Genomic DNA, 14,811 nt, shown 5'->3' with positions numbered 1-14,811 from the left:
GACCCAGCTGAAAAGAAACACCCAAGAACGCTTCCTCTTACTCTTTTTAGGCTCTACACAGTTCAGCCATGTTAGTACTCTGAGCAACTCTTTGAAGGATTCTCCTTTTGTGTCTATAACAACTGCCTAATGCAACATAATCTTTTCTCTCCTATCTATGAGTTTTAATACCATTACCAAGCACTTACTACGTGTCAGGCACTGGGATAAGTGCTGGGGATACAAAGAAAGGCAAAAACAGTCCCTTCCCTCAAGGAGCTTGCAGTCTAATGGGAGAGACAATATGTAAATAACTAAGGGTCTACAAGATAGATTCAGAGTAGATGGAAGGGAAACTGAGAGGGGAAGACACTAGCAGCTGGGTGGAATAGGAAAGGCCTCCTGCAGAAGGCAGAACTTGAACTGAGCTGGAAGAGCATTCCAGGTGTGGTGAACAGCCAGTACAAAGGCACAGTAATGGGAAATGACAGTCCTGTTTGAGGAACAGCTAGTAAGCTAGTAAGCATTGCTGGAACACAGAATGAAAAGAGGAGAGTAAAGTACAAGAAGATGGGAAAGATAGGAGGCGGAAAGTTATGAAGAGCGTTAAATACTAAACGAGAAGTTTATATTTGATCCTAGAGATAATATCCATTGGAGCTTATTAAGCAGAAGAGGAGTAACATGGTCAGATCTCTGCTTCAGGAAAATCGTTTTGACAGCTGAGTGGAGGAAGGATTGAAGTGAGGAGTGATTTGAGGCTGGAAGATCAGTTAGAATGCTACTCTAGTAGTCCAGAAGAGAGATGATGAGGGCCTGAACTAGGTTTATGACTATGTAACTGGAAAGAAAGGGACATATATGAGAGGTGTTTTGGAGGTAGAAACAACAGGCTTTGGCAATGAATTGGATATGTAGGATGAATGCAAGAAAAGAGTTAAGGATGACACCAAGGTTGTGAGCTTGGGTAACTAGGATTTGTGGTACCTTAGACAGCAATTAGGAAGTTTGGAACAGGAGAAAATACTTCAGGAAAAGATAATGCCTTCTGTTTTGTATATGTTGAATTTGAGACGCCTTTGGAAGATCCACTTTAAGATGTCCAAGAGGCAGTTTGTGATGTGAGACTGGAGCTCAGGAAAGAGGTTAGAGATAGATATGTTGATCTAGGAATCATCTGTATAATGAGCTAATGAGATGGTTAGACTGGTGATAGAGACATGACTCTACCCCCCACCCCTCCCATCATTCAATAAACTCTAGTGGCTCCAGGATCAAATATAAAATCCTCTATTTGACTTTTCAAGATGTTCATAACCTTGCTCTTTTCTACCTTTCCAATATTCTTGCACCTTACTCCTTTCCACATACTGTGATTCATGACATTGGTATATTTGCTGTCTCTCAGACAGGAAACATTTTACAAAGTTGATCTTGACTTGGGCTCACTTGAACTGACTCATTCTTGAAATGTCTGTCTTTTAAGGGCCACCCAGGGAAGTGACCAATTGTTTTTCCAGCTAAGGACCAGACTCTTCTTCTATTTCAATCAAGGAACTTTGTTCATACTTCCTAAATGATCACTGGGTGTGTTTATGGTTAGTTTACTCAATCAATTGATATTTATTAAATGCTTACTATGTGCCAGGCACAGTGCTAAAAGCCAGGGAGCAAAAGACAGTCTCTTCCCTCAAGAAGCTTACAGTCTAAAGGAGGAAAAGACATGTAAACAAATATATATAGTATAAACAAGAGATAATTAATGCTTTGTTATTTGTCCTTTAATTTTTGTGATTGTATTCTGGCTTTCCAGAGCTAGGGGGTGGAGGTGGGGGTAAGGTGTTAGTCAAAGATCAACTCACCTATACACAAACCTTCCCTTTAATAATATATTTCAGATTTTTTTTCATAAATAGAAATCAAGTTCATAAGTTAGAGCTCACAGATTCTTTTCTCTTCACTTTTTGGGAAATTGAGATGTTTGTCTAATTCCTAGGAGGTTGGCCATTAGGTAATAGATTTGGGAGGCAACTAATGAATATAATGTATTAAGGTATAATTGGGTCCTCATATGCATTGGTAGAGACTATACCTATGGTAATTAAGTTAAAGATTCTTAAAATGATGATGTAATGATAGAATATTGGAAGCATATAATACCAAGGTTAATACAGTGATATATACAGTCCTAAATTTCTTGAACAATGTGAAGCATTTGAATCTGATTCATAATTATTGCAGAAAAGGAAGTTTATCAATTTAAAAGGTATGATAAGGATGCACTTCAACTTATGGATAAATGTGAAGGTTAACTAATTCTAGGAAAAAACATGCTAGAATCACTATAGATATACCAGTTATCATGATGTAAATTCATCATCAACTGTAGAAAGTTTCATCTTATGCAAACCTCTCATAAGGTCTAAGAACTGGGACAACAGTTATGGAAGCAAAGAAGTTTCCAATGTAATAGGTAGTCATATTACTGAAAAGGATACATGGTCCCAAAAGAAAGGCCTTGATTATAAAATCACTGACTGTATTCTCCACTGTCTTTCATATAATAATTCACTCAACAGATATCTGATGAGTGAATGAAGAAGATGAATAGGAATGAAGGAAAAATAATAACTGAAGAAACAAAATAATTTAATCTAAGGTCTCAGTATATTAAATACAAAGAACGTCAGGAATGCACCTTGGAACAAAGATTGCATAGACTCTAGCATGTGGTCTCCCGTGGGCTTACAAATATGCAAGTCTTTTTTTGTTCTTTGTTCTTCCAACTTAGTTTTGTGGTGCTTTTATAATTATACTACTATTACTTTAAAAAGTCATTTCCCTGACTTTTAAATGTGATAAACAAAAGTGAATTGTGCACAAATGCATTGATTTCTTTGGCTTACAGTACTGCCTCTTTCCACTAGAAATAAACAAATTACACAGCTTGCTTTTGTATCCTCTCTTCCTGTTACCCTTGTGAACACTTCTGTTAAGGATTCCAGTTCTTATTTTTCCCATTTTGAAATTCTGTACTAAATTCTGAAGCCAAGAAACTGCCTTTTCAATAAAGGAAGTCTATGAAATCATGCACCGCCAAAATAAATCTCCTTCCTCTTTCTCCCATCAAGTCCACTTTCCCCTTTAGAATTCTGAACTTTTAAACATCTACACAAACCTCTACAGCCAAATGTATGATTTTAAGTGGAAATATAGCTACATATGCTGCTTTGTGTCATTATTTATCTTTTTACCCATATATCTTTTCTCTCTCACTAGATTACAAGCCCCTTGGGGGTAAGAATACCTCTTAGACCTCTTTGCACCCCAGTACCTCCATATGGAAATGTTTGTTTATGATATCTAATATGTGACAACAATTATAATAATATTTCAAAACTAAAAGGATCTATGATTTCCTAGGTATAGGTGTACCTTCCACCAGGAAAGATCTCTTAACCTTTCTATGTCTTAGTAGATAATAATAATAATGATAACTGGCATTTATATAGCAGCTTAAAGTTTGAAAAATGTTTTGTATACAGTATCTCATTTAATTCTCACTTCAACCCTGTAAGGTATGATTAGTCCAATTTTATAGGTGAAGAACCTGAGGTGCAAAGAAGTTTAGGTGACTCACCAAGCTAGGAAGTTTTAGAGGTGGAATCTCAACTCAGGTCTTCCTGATTCTGGGCCCAGCACTCTGTCCATGATGTCATAATTAGAAACAAACAAGCAACCCATTACCCTTTGACTACACTGGTGATAAACCTCTTCAAACTGGACTTTAGATGACATGCAATCTACTACTGGGCCTATACTCAGAATCTATCCAACCTAGTAGGATCTGCCAGCAAGCAATGGTAGCCTCTGGCCCCAGAGTACATCATAAGGAGGAATCAAGACAGGACTTTGATGGAGGAACACAAGTAATAAAGGCTCATACAATTAAATGTTCAATACATTTGTGAAAGCTGCCATCATTTTCATGGTGAGGTACACTTTCATCCTCAGAATACCTTATAATCCCTTTTCTAAAATCTAGTAAATTTTCATGCTGGTTCTTCCTATAATACTTTAAAAAATGCCTTTCATCTCTCTTGACTCTAATGGCAGAAATCTCATATATATTCTGGTTATGTCTTACCTCAGAAATTGTCCTCCTGCTCATAGGTCTTTCTTTTAATTCATACAATATATTACTGATGACAAACTTATCTTCCTTCATACTCTTAACTGGACTTCCTACCTGCTTAATCTCTGCAGTGATCCCAATCCACTTAGTGTTTATCTTAAATTATGCTGTTGCTACCTTACATTCTGGGATCCTTGGGGAAGGCATGTATTTAGTTTGGTCCATTATCACAAAATGGTCCATACCACAAACAAATGTAGTGTACCATATCAATGAAAATAAATATGGATTCAGGAAAACATACTGTTGAGGAAGGGGAAAGACAACTTTAACTCATGTAAAAAGCTAGTTTTTACATATGTTGAAGAAAGGAGAGCACAACTTTGACCTCTGCAATTAGTTAAAATATTTATAACTCATTTGACTAAAAATGATGGGTTAAGAAAAGGAAATTCTATCCAAAGTGAGTGTTTCATAATAGGATGTTTAACAGGAGGAGCACATGAACCTGGTACATACAGCACGCCATGACACAGTGGCCCTCAATAAGCAATCATGAATGAAGATAAATTATTAGTCTGAGAAATCAGCAATTACAGGTAGAAAGGCTAAGTTGTTTAATGAACATGAAAATGTTTAATGAGAAAAATAAAATAATGAATAAAATGAAGTACTGAGTATGAGGCAGTCTTTGTGTTAATGTCAGTATTATCATTGAATAGAAATATGATCTTGGACAATTACATAATTTGCCTGTGTCTTAATTTCTCTAATAAGAGAGAAATAAACACAATAGAACCTCAAGATAACATGGCTCATGGTTATACACAGCATAAATCACAGACTTCAAAACATGATTATGCAGGGTGAATGAATGACATAACATTTTAGGCCTACAACATACCTATGTACTTTTTTCTCATGACATTTCCTTCAGCTTGAAGGCCTTCTTCCTTCCCCTGGATCTATCAAGACTCTACACACCATCTTGATGAAGTCTTCCCAGATCACACCAGCCAGATGTAACCTCTCCATCCACTGAACTACCATGCCACTAGTTCCTGTACCACTCTTGAGGGACTTACGTATACTAACTTATATATAGTAATTAGTATATGTAGCTCGTCTCTCCAATTAGATTAGAAGTTCCTAGAGTTTAGGGACCATACTCTATTCTTCTTTATATCCAGCACAATAACTTCCACATAGTGGGAACTCAAAAAAGTTGATGAAAAAATAGATGTACAGATGACTTCATCAATCCACACACAAACCTGCATAAATGAAGTTTTACTTCACACCACCCAGAATGTATTTATGATTTTTAAATAAAAATATGATGTGCTCACAAGACTCCTCTTTACCTTATCAGAATAGATTCTTGTTTCCTCATTTATTTTCATTCATGTTGTACAATGAATGTAAATACCTCCATTTTGTATGCTGCAGTGAACTGAAATAAAGGATCAAATAACTACATTTGTAAAGCTAACCTGAAAAGGATTTATTATTCTAAGATCCCCTTCAGGTTTAAAATTCTATGACTCTGCAACTTGATTAAATTCAGTATCAGTGCCATTTCTTTAGCATGAAAAGTACATTTCTTTACAAAATTTAAGTTTTGCCCAAGTTCTGTCATGTTTAAAATTATATCTTATGCTTTTTAAATGATGCTCTTAACTGTGCTTCAAGGAATTTCCCATTTTGTTAACTATAGCTAAATATATCATACTATATTTAATTTGAAAAAATTTAAAACATAAGGAAAATTACAGAGTGCCCAACATAAGCTTTTTTCCCTTTCCTATGGACAATTACATTTAACCCAATGTTGCAGTCATATTTTTTCAAAATTTTCCACATTAATTTACAGCTTAATTTTTAAAGTAATGTGGAGTTTCCCCCCAAAATCTTATTAATAAATTATGATGCTGACAGTAATTTATGCAGATAGAGTTTTGCTCATTGGTGCTGTAAGGTAGTTGATCTAATCACAGAAAAGGAGCTAGATAATGAGGTGTTAAACTAACTGTAAAAATGTGGTAATGCCAGGTGATCCCTTTATGAAGTGCCAATGAGTCTCTTGAGTTAATCAAAAAGGAAGCAGCACCATAGGACGGAGAATGGCAGGCCATGCCTTTGGGTGACCTTTATGCAGCTGAGGAAGAGGAAGGTATAAGAAGCCCTGTTGACCAAGTTGATACGGGAAAGCAGAAGTGTGGGTAGAGGCAACTGCCACAAACAACGGGGCCTAGACTCTAGGATCAAAGCTGTTTGGGCCAACTGGGCACAAGAAGCAGCCAAACAGATGCTGTGTTGTTAAACCCCTTTAGATTCTAGACCCTGCAGTTTTAATCCAATATTTTCTCCCTGTGGGCTCTCTCACGGAAGCCTGAGACCTTTCAATTTATTATTACTATTTTTTTGTTTTAGACATTTGCTTTAGCTTTATAAACTGTGTTAACCACAAGCCTTTGCTGATCTGGGGTACTTGCAGCAAATGCAACTGAGAGGCAGCAACCATGGTAGAAACATTCTCAGAGAAGAGATACAGACAAATCTAATGTTGATGTTTTGTCAAAAATCTTACCTCTGGCTGGGGCCTCAAATTTAAAAAAAAAAATGGGCAAAGAGAATGACAGATTTTTTTATTCTAATTACCAGAGTGGGGGAGTGATTTTTATGCTAGGAAACTCACCTGTGCAATGAGTCAGTAGTAGGGCAAGGGGCAAAAAGTAGGAACACCCTGATCACTACTCCACCCCACCACTGCTATGCTATGTATCACTATTTCCTCTAGATTCATTATATTTTCCCTCAAACATATCTATCTTTACATTTCCCAGTTTCTGCGGAGGGCACTGTCATTCTTTCCATCTCATAGGTTTATAATGTCAGATTCATTTTTGACTCTTCTCACGTTCAGTCATCACATTTCGTCAGTTATCTAGTCTTGTTAATTTTACCTCCAGAATATTTTTCACATATCTCCCACCTCTCCACTCACACAATCTTTACTCCAGTTTAAAATTTCATCATCACTTGCTTAGGTTATTGTAATAGCCTCCTAACTGGTCTCATACTTCTACGGTCCATCTTCTACACAGTTGCTGAGCTGACATTTTTAAAGCATAGAGTTGACTATTTTCATCTCCCTTGTCAAACATTGTCTAATAAAATGTCTCTAATATAAAGAATAAATTCTTGGACTAGCATTTAAAGTTCTCCGTAATCTGGCTCCCACCTACCTTTCCAATTTGATTTTGTATCATCTCTCGTTCACACGATTTATTCCAGGCAAACTGGCCTGACGGTTATTTCCTGTACATGACAATCCTTCTCCTATGCTTGGGGCCTTTGCACAAGTGATGCTCTAGGTTGGGAAAGCAATAGTGCTTTCTCACTGCCTCCAAGAATCCCTCACTTACTTCAAAGAAGAAGTCAAGGAGCACCTCTTACATGAGACCTTTCCTGATGCCCCCAGTTGTCTGTGTAGCCTGCCTCCTGGGATTACCTTGCATTCCTTTACATACATACATACATACATACATATATATATATATATATGTGTGTGTGTGTGTGTGTGAATACACACACACACACACACACACCTTGTATTTACTTATATGGGTAATTGTTGCCTCCCCCTGGAGAATATAAGCTCCTTGAGCACAGGGACTCTTTTGATTTTAGTGTTGTACCCTAGTACCTAGCACATGGCATATATTTAATGAATGCTTGTTGAATTGAATTGCAAGTGAAACCTGTGAGGTTTGCACTGACTGGTTTTCATATGAAATTACTGTAGATATGCAGGACAAAAGCATCCTAACATAATTCTGATTTCCAATGCAGGATGAAAGCCAAAGGCATTTCTGCATCTCTATACTTAATTCTTAGGCTTCATGTAACTGAAGGGAACTCAAACTCAGCTCTGTCTAGAGGGTATGGAACTTGGCAGGACACTTACACCATGTGAATTATCATAGCATTAGACTATACTTCTCTGGAAGATTATCCCCCTGACACAAAACAATGCATACTGATCCTTCAAATTCAAATAACTGAAGACATTCATCAGAGTTACAAGAATAGTGGTGTCAAGTGCCATGCCATTTACTAACACAAAAATCAGAACATGATGCTTTCCATGTGTATTCAACATAACCTTTATGGAGTACCCACTATGGGGAACACTGGGCAAATACATAAATGAATGAGTCAAGGTCTCTGCCCTGAAGAAGCTTAAGTCTAATAGGAGAGATAAGACAGGTTTCCTAAGTATTTCACTTATGATACAATATAGAATGATACAGATTTGACTTACATCCTTTGACTATATTTCTCTCTTCATTTTTACTGTCATTTTAATCAAAACAATAGTCTAGTCATTGTCTCCATTACTTCATTCTTTCCGTAAACCTTTACAATATGGTACGTGCCTCAAACACTTTTTCCTTGAAGAAAAGAAGGAAGAAACCAAGCACCGATTAAGTGCCTATGTGTACCAGGTATTGTGGTAAGCGTGTTACAAGTATTATCTCATTTTGTTCCCACAAGAACCCTGGAAGGTAGGTGCTGTTATTTTCTCCATTTTACAGATAAGGAAACTGAGGCAGACATAAGTTAAATGACCTCTCCAGATTCACACTGTTAGGGTTCAAGCCCAGATTTGAACTCAGGTCTGCAGGCCTACTACCCTAGCAGTCTCAAGACACAAATGGGATAAAAATTCTATTATAGTGATTTCAGAGGAGGAGAGAGCACTGGAATATTATCTGGGATATTCAAGGAAGAATGGAGAAGACAGCATTTGATCAGAACTTTTGATCAGTATTTGATTAGAACTGCTTTGAAGGATGAAAGGTGAGAATTTACAGGAATTCCAGAGTGAAGTAACTGCACAAGCAAAGGTAAACAAGATAAAGAACATTCAGGGAACCAGAAGTAACATGAGTTTGGCAGGACTGTAGGATAGGTATATAGGGGAGTAATGGGAATCACGATTGGACTTTATTCCACAGCCAATGAAGAATCACTGAAAGTTCTGAGCAAGGGAATGACATGATCGAAATGGTGCTTAAAGAAAATTATTCTGGAAGCCATGCACAGCATGTATAAATGGAGAAGAGAGGGGGAAACCAATGAGCAGATTACTGTAACAGTTCAGAAGTGAGATGATAAGGGCCTGAGCTAGAGTGATGGCAGTGACAATGGAAAGGAGGGGATGCAAGTGAAAGACATGAAGGAAGAATAAATAGGAATGGCAAATGGTTATGAGGGACAAAAGGGAAAGGGTCAAAGATAACTTCAAAGTCTTGAGCCCAAGCATCTGGAAGAATGAAGATATCGCTGACAGAAGCAGGGATTGGAAGGAGGAGAAGCTGGATTTAGGGGAGAGATGATGAGATTACTCAAGCATGATTAATTACTCAAGTTCCTTAGCATTCAGTAATGCTGACTGACCTTTAAAGTGTACAGAAAGTAAACGATTGGGGTGTGTTGGCTTTTCTCAATAAATCTGCCGTAAACTCCATTTACTTACCAAAATATGAAGGAAGAGAGATGTATAATAAAAGTGTAAAAAGTATCATAAACAAACAGAATAAAACAGAATGAAACACACAAAATAATTATTAAGTACCAGAAATAATATTAAACAATCCAAATGATATGTTAGGATAATCTGTGCTTGTAATTGAGTAGGATTATTTAAAAAAATGAAATGACAGAAGACACTGGGGCACAGAATCATAGAATTTGAAAACTGGAAGGGTCCCCATCAGCCCTCTTATCCAATTGGTATGCAAAAGGAATCTCCACTGTAATATAACCCAAGCAGACGTTATCCAGACTCTGCTTGAAGACCTTCAATGGAGAGGAGCCCACCACTCTCCAGATAGTCCATTCTACTTCTGGAGAGCCCAAATTGTGAGCAAGTTTTCCCTTGACATCATCCCTAAATAGGCTTCTGTACAATATCTACCCATTGTCCTTGGTTCTTTACTTTGGGGCCAAACAGAATAAATTCAGTCACTGATTCACATAATAGTCCTTCATATAACTGAAGATAGCTGCTATGCCTCACCCTGCTCTAGGCTAAATTTCAGTCTATCCTCATACAATATGGAATTGAGGCCCTTCTCCATCCTGGTTATACTTCATTGGATACTACCTAACTTACCAAGATCGTCTTAAATTGTGCACCCAGAACTGAACAAAATACTCCAGATGTAGTCTGACTAAGGTAAGAATAGAGGATTAGCACCTTCTTATTCTGGAAGCTCTTTTCAAGATTAAATTTTTTTGGGGTGCCACACCACACTGATTAGTCATATTGGTGCTGCAGTCCACTATAAACCTCAACACCTACTTTTTAACCATGATCCCTCATCCTGTATTTGTTAAGTTGATTTTTTAATCCCAGTGTAAGACTTTATAATTATCCCTACTGCATTTTATTTTTATTAGATTTTGTCAAACGTTCTAGTCTGTCAAGATCTTTTTGGATCCTAACTCCATCATCTGCTATCCATCATAGTTTTGGGTCATTACCAAATTTAAAAATCAAGCTAGGTATGCCTTTATCTAAGTCATTGATAAAATTTTAAAATAGCACAGGGCCAAAAACAGATCTCTGGGTTATTCTACTATAGGTCTTCTTCCAGGTGGACACTAAACTATTAATGATTATTCTTTGGGTTTTAGCCATCCAAACAGTTAAGTATCTCCATCTTTTTTTTTTTTTTGATAACCTACCCTTTGCCTTGAAACATGCCTAAATGTTCCCTATCCTTAAAAAAAGTCCTTTTGATTCTATCTCACCTTCCCAAGCATTCTCTCCCTCTACTTTTTACTGCCAAATTCCAAGGAAGTCTTACATTCACTGCCCTCATTTCTTCACTACTTATTTACTCCTTAACCCCTTGTAATCTGACTTATCCTACTATGAAAAATTTGCTACATAGTAACTAAAAAGTTCTTAATCGCTAACTACAATGGGCTCCTTTCTGTTCTCATTTTCCTTGAGCTTTCTGAAGCATTAGAAACTGGACCCACCCCATCTTCTTGATATATTCCTCCCCTTGGATTCTGTGATACTCTACTTTCCAGCTAAATTAGTGCATGTTAAATCCCCCCTTTTCAACTTGACCTCTTTCATCTCTGTGCCATTGCTCATAAATTCTCCCATGCTTGGACCGGACTCTATCTCTGGCTTTTAAAGTCACTTTCTACCTTCAAGGCCTCACTCAGAAGTTAGTCCCCTTCATGAATGAATGAAAAAATGTATTGAGTTTTACTGTGTGCTAAGGGAGACAACACATATGAGGAGTGACGGCTGGGGAAAGATATTTTGGTCTGGGAAATAACATGGGTGATTGCAACAATCCCTATTAGTTTCCCTCCTGTGCAAGTGTTCTCTCCCCCTCAAACGTCTCCCAGCTCTTAGCCTGGATCTCTCCTCGGCACTTACCCCACGGTCCTCTCTATCATAGTGAACTGTATACAAGACATGTCTTTACCTTCGTTGGACAATGTGTTCCATGAAGGCAGAGTCTGTGTTATAACTAATCTTTGCATTCCTACTGCCTAACACAGTACCTTGCATATAACAGGCACTTAATTATTTTGTTGAATTGTACTGAAAGAAGGCCCTTTACCTTTTGTACCTCTTGCAGAGCCGAAAACCCTTCCTTTCATAGGCTCTCTAGAACACAGGGACTGCTGGGGCGATACACCGATCTGTGCCTCTAGAAAAGCTAATAGGATCATTGATCTAGTGCTGGAAGGAACCCGAAAGGCCATTTAGACTAACTCCCTCATTTTATTTTATTTTTTAAGAATTAAGTTACATATATTTTCGCAATCAGCAAAAATTTGCCTTTTCTCCCTCTCACACCAGTGAGGTTTCCAATCACACACCCCAATTGAGAGCGAGAGAAAAATAAAAGCCCTCATATAAACATGTATGGTGAAACAAAACAACTTTCTGTATTGACCGTATACAAATAAATATATTCATCATTCTGCACTTTCCTTCTCTAATTTAAGGAGGTAAGCAGCATGTTTTATCATTAGTCTTTTGGAATTATGGTTGGTCATTATGCCTATCAGATTTCCTAATTCTTTCAGTTGTTTGTCTTAACCATATTGTTGTCACTGTATAAATTGTTCTTCTGGTTCTGTTTTCATTTCTTCCTGCTACTCTGACATCTCGGCTCCACTTCCAACTCTTTCAATTTACAAATGAGTAAACTAAGTTGCTTCAAATTGCTTCTAACAGCCATAACACAACTTAAGAACTACACTAAAAAACAAAAACAAACAAAACAACAACAAAAATGCATATAATCTGAATGCTGCAAATGAAAAGATCATTCTCCCCCATAGATCTTGCCAGACTGGACTAGATTTAGGGTCTCTCTAGCTCAATGTTTCTGTTGCCAGTGTAACAGAATTATAAAGCATGTTTACCATCAATAACTCTATTGCTCCCAGGTTACAAAGCTAAAGGACTACTTTTATAGAAAGTTGGGAGTGGGTAACCCATAAAAACTGATCAGTAAGATGACATACAGTTTTATTTCCATAAAGCTTGGGAAGAAGTGTATAACGATCAGCTTGGCAAAACTCAAGGAGCTACAATTATGTTTGGCTTATGGCTGAAGCAAAGCATTTGTCACTGGTACAGTCATTATTGGCAACGGTTGCAGATAACAATCTTGGCATGTAGATCAATCAATCAATCAATCAACCCACAAGCATTTACTGTCTCCTATGTGCCGGGCACTATACTAGGAGCTGCAGATACAGATATAAAAAATAAAACAGTCTCCCAGTTTTAAAAGGACACTTATGATACTGTGGAGAGGGTTGAGGGGAGGGCAACCAGGATGGTGAAAGGACTAGAGTCTACGTTATATCATGACCAATTAAACAAACTGGGCATATTTAGATCAGGGAAGAGGAGGCTCATCTCAAGTATTAAAGAGCTGTCATGGGGAAGGGAGATTATACTTGTTCCATTTGGCCCCAGAGGGTAAAATCAAAAGAAACAGGTGAGAGTTGCAGAGAGGAACATTTGGGCTTACTGTAAGGAAAACAAATTTTCTAATAATTATTGTTGTATCAGATTAGAATAGGCTGTCTTTAGAGGAGGCAGGCTCCCCACCTTGCCTTCCAAGCCCCCTTGTCACTTATGTTAGAGATTCCTATGGTGTGGAGATGGCATTAGATGATCCCTGAGATCACTTCAAAAACAATGGGGATGCAAGATGAATAAATTCTAGTAAGAAACTGAGATATTCTCCTTTGAAGTAGGTCTAATAAAACAGTGGAACTGCAATACTTCAGAAGAATCGTACTTAATTACAAGTAAGCTAAGGAGCAACGGAAAGATGTAGTCTACATGTCACCAATAATGGTATAATGTGAAAAATAGCAAACACGCCTGGAAAATGAGGTGGGCTAATCACGTATCAGGAGTGACAGTCAACATGTGGTAGTCTCCAGATATTATTAGAGAAAGGAAAACCTTTAGGGCAGATCCTTTATGGAAAATTTATTGAAAAACATAAAGATAAGGATCATATAGAATGAGAAATATGGAGGGAAAACAAACTGCATTGGTGGAGGGAGTGCCACATCCTCAAAACTACAGATTCATAAAAGTGTCAATAATGACACTGTTGTCCCACTATATAGAAATATCCCAAAAACATCAGCAGAGAACATAAATAAGTATGCGGACTCTGATGTTTGAGAGAAACAAATTTGGGTTTAGAGGATATTGAAGTAGAGACTGTTAAATTTACAGCCAATGGCATCATTCTGTTTATGTTCATTATCACAATTTAAGAAACTGGTATTCACTACAGAGTGGCATTAATTTGGAAGGTGTACTTAGGGTTATCTCTTATGATATTATTATTCAATGTTAACAATGACAAATTAACAATACCTATGATATATTGAGATCAAACTAATTTAAAAAAAAGAATTTTGTTGGGAATAATGATAATAAGTACTTTAGTGTGAACAATAATTGTCACAAAGAGCTCAGAGAGTCCAACAGGTCCAGTAGCCTATATTTTGTCTATGAACATAGGGTGTGTAATGTATCTCAGCTAATGATTTCCCTATCAGGCTCTAGACATGGGGTTATTTTTCCACTCAAGAGAAAGCATCTTTTGGTTGTCTACAGTAAGGAGGGCAGAGATCAAATAGCTAAAATGGTAGGGTGGAAATAATACTCAACTATTTTCAACTCAGTCTGAAGACCTAGATTCAAGTTCCAGGGCCACTACTAATTAGCTTTATGATCCTACTGAAGTCGCTTGCACTTAACTTCACCTTTAAAGTGAGGCCAATAGTTGTACTACTTTTTTCAAAAACCTGACATTAGGGTTTGATGATGATGATGATGATGATGATGATGATGTCTGGAAAGTGTTTTGTAATCGTAAAAATACAACAATAATACATCTAAACATCAACTTCATTCTAGCCAGTGATCGAACAACCTATTTATGACAAAACAGAACAAGAAACCAGGCCTCTGAAATAAAAGGCATGTATTGTATATTTGGAATAATAATATTACCCTGAAACATACCTTTTCAAAAAAAATAATACCCTCTATTACAGTAATGAAAATACTGATTGAGTATGATCTGAAGAAGTTTTTCTTAAATCAT

The 14,811-nt window shown here is 37.1% G+C and overlaps 1 protein-coding gene across 3 annotated transcripts in view; it reads right to left on the bottom strand.

The window, feature by feature from the left end:
* The window catches only part of VPS13B (vacuolar protein sorting 13 homolog B), a 1,004,773-nt gene that overhangs the window by 171,590 nt on the left and 818,372 nt on the right, over positions 1-14,811 (bottom strand). The window lies entirely within an intron of this gene.

Source organism: Vombatus ursinus, unplaced genomic scaffold (genome assembly GCF_900497805.2).
Source record: "Vombatus ursinus unplaced genomic scaffold, bare-nosed wombat genome assembly UNPS02008961.1, whole genome shotgun sequence".
Classification (NCBI taxonomy): Eukaryota; Metazoa; Chordata; class Mammalia; order Diprotodontia; family Vombatidae; genus Vombatus; species Vombatus ursinus.
The sequence above is the reverse complement of the archived record's forward strand: the minus strand, read 5'-3'. Positions and strand labels throughout refer to the sequence as shown.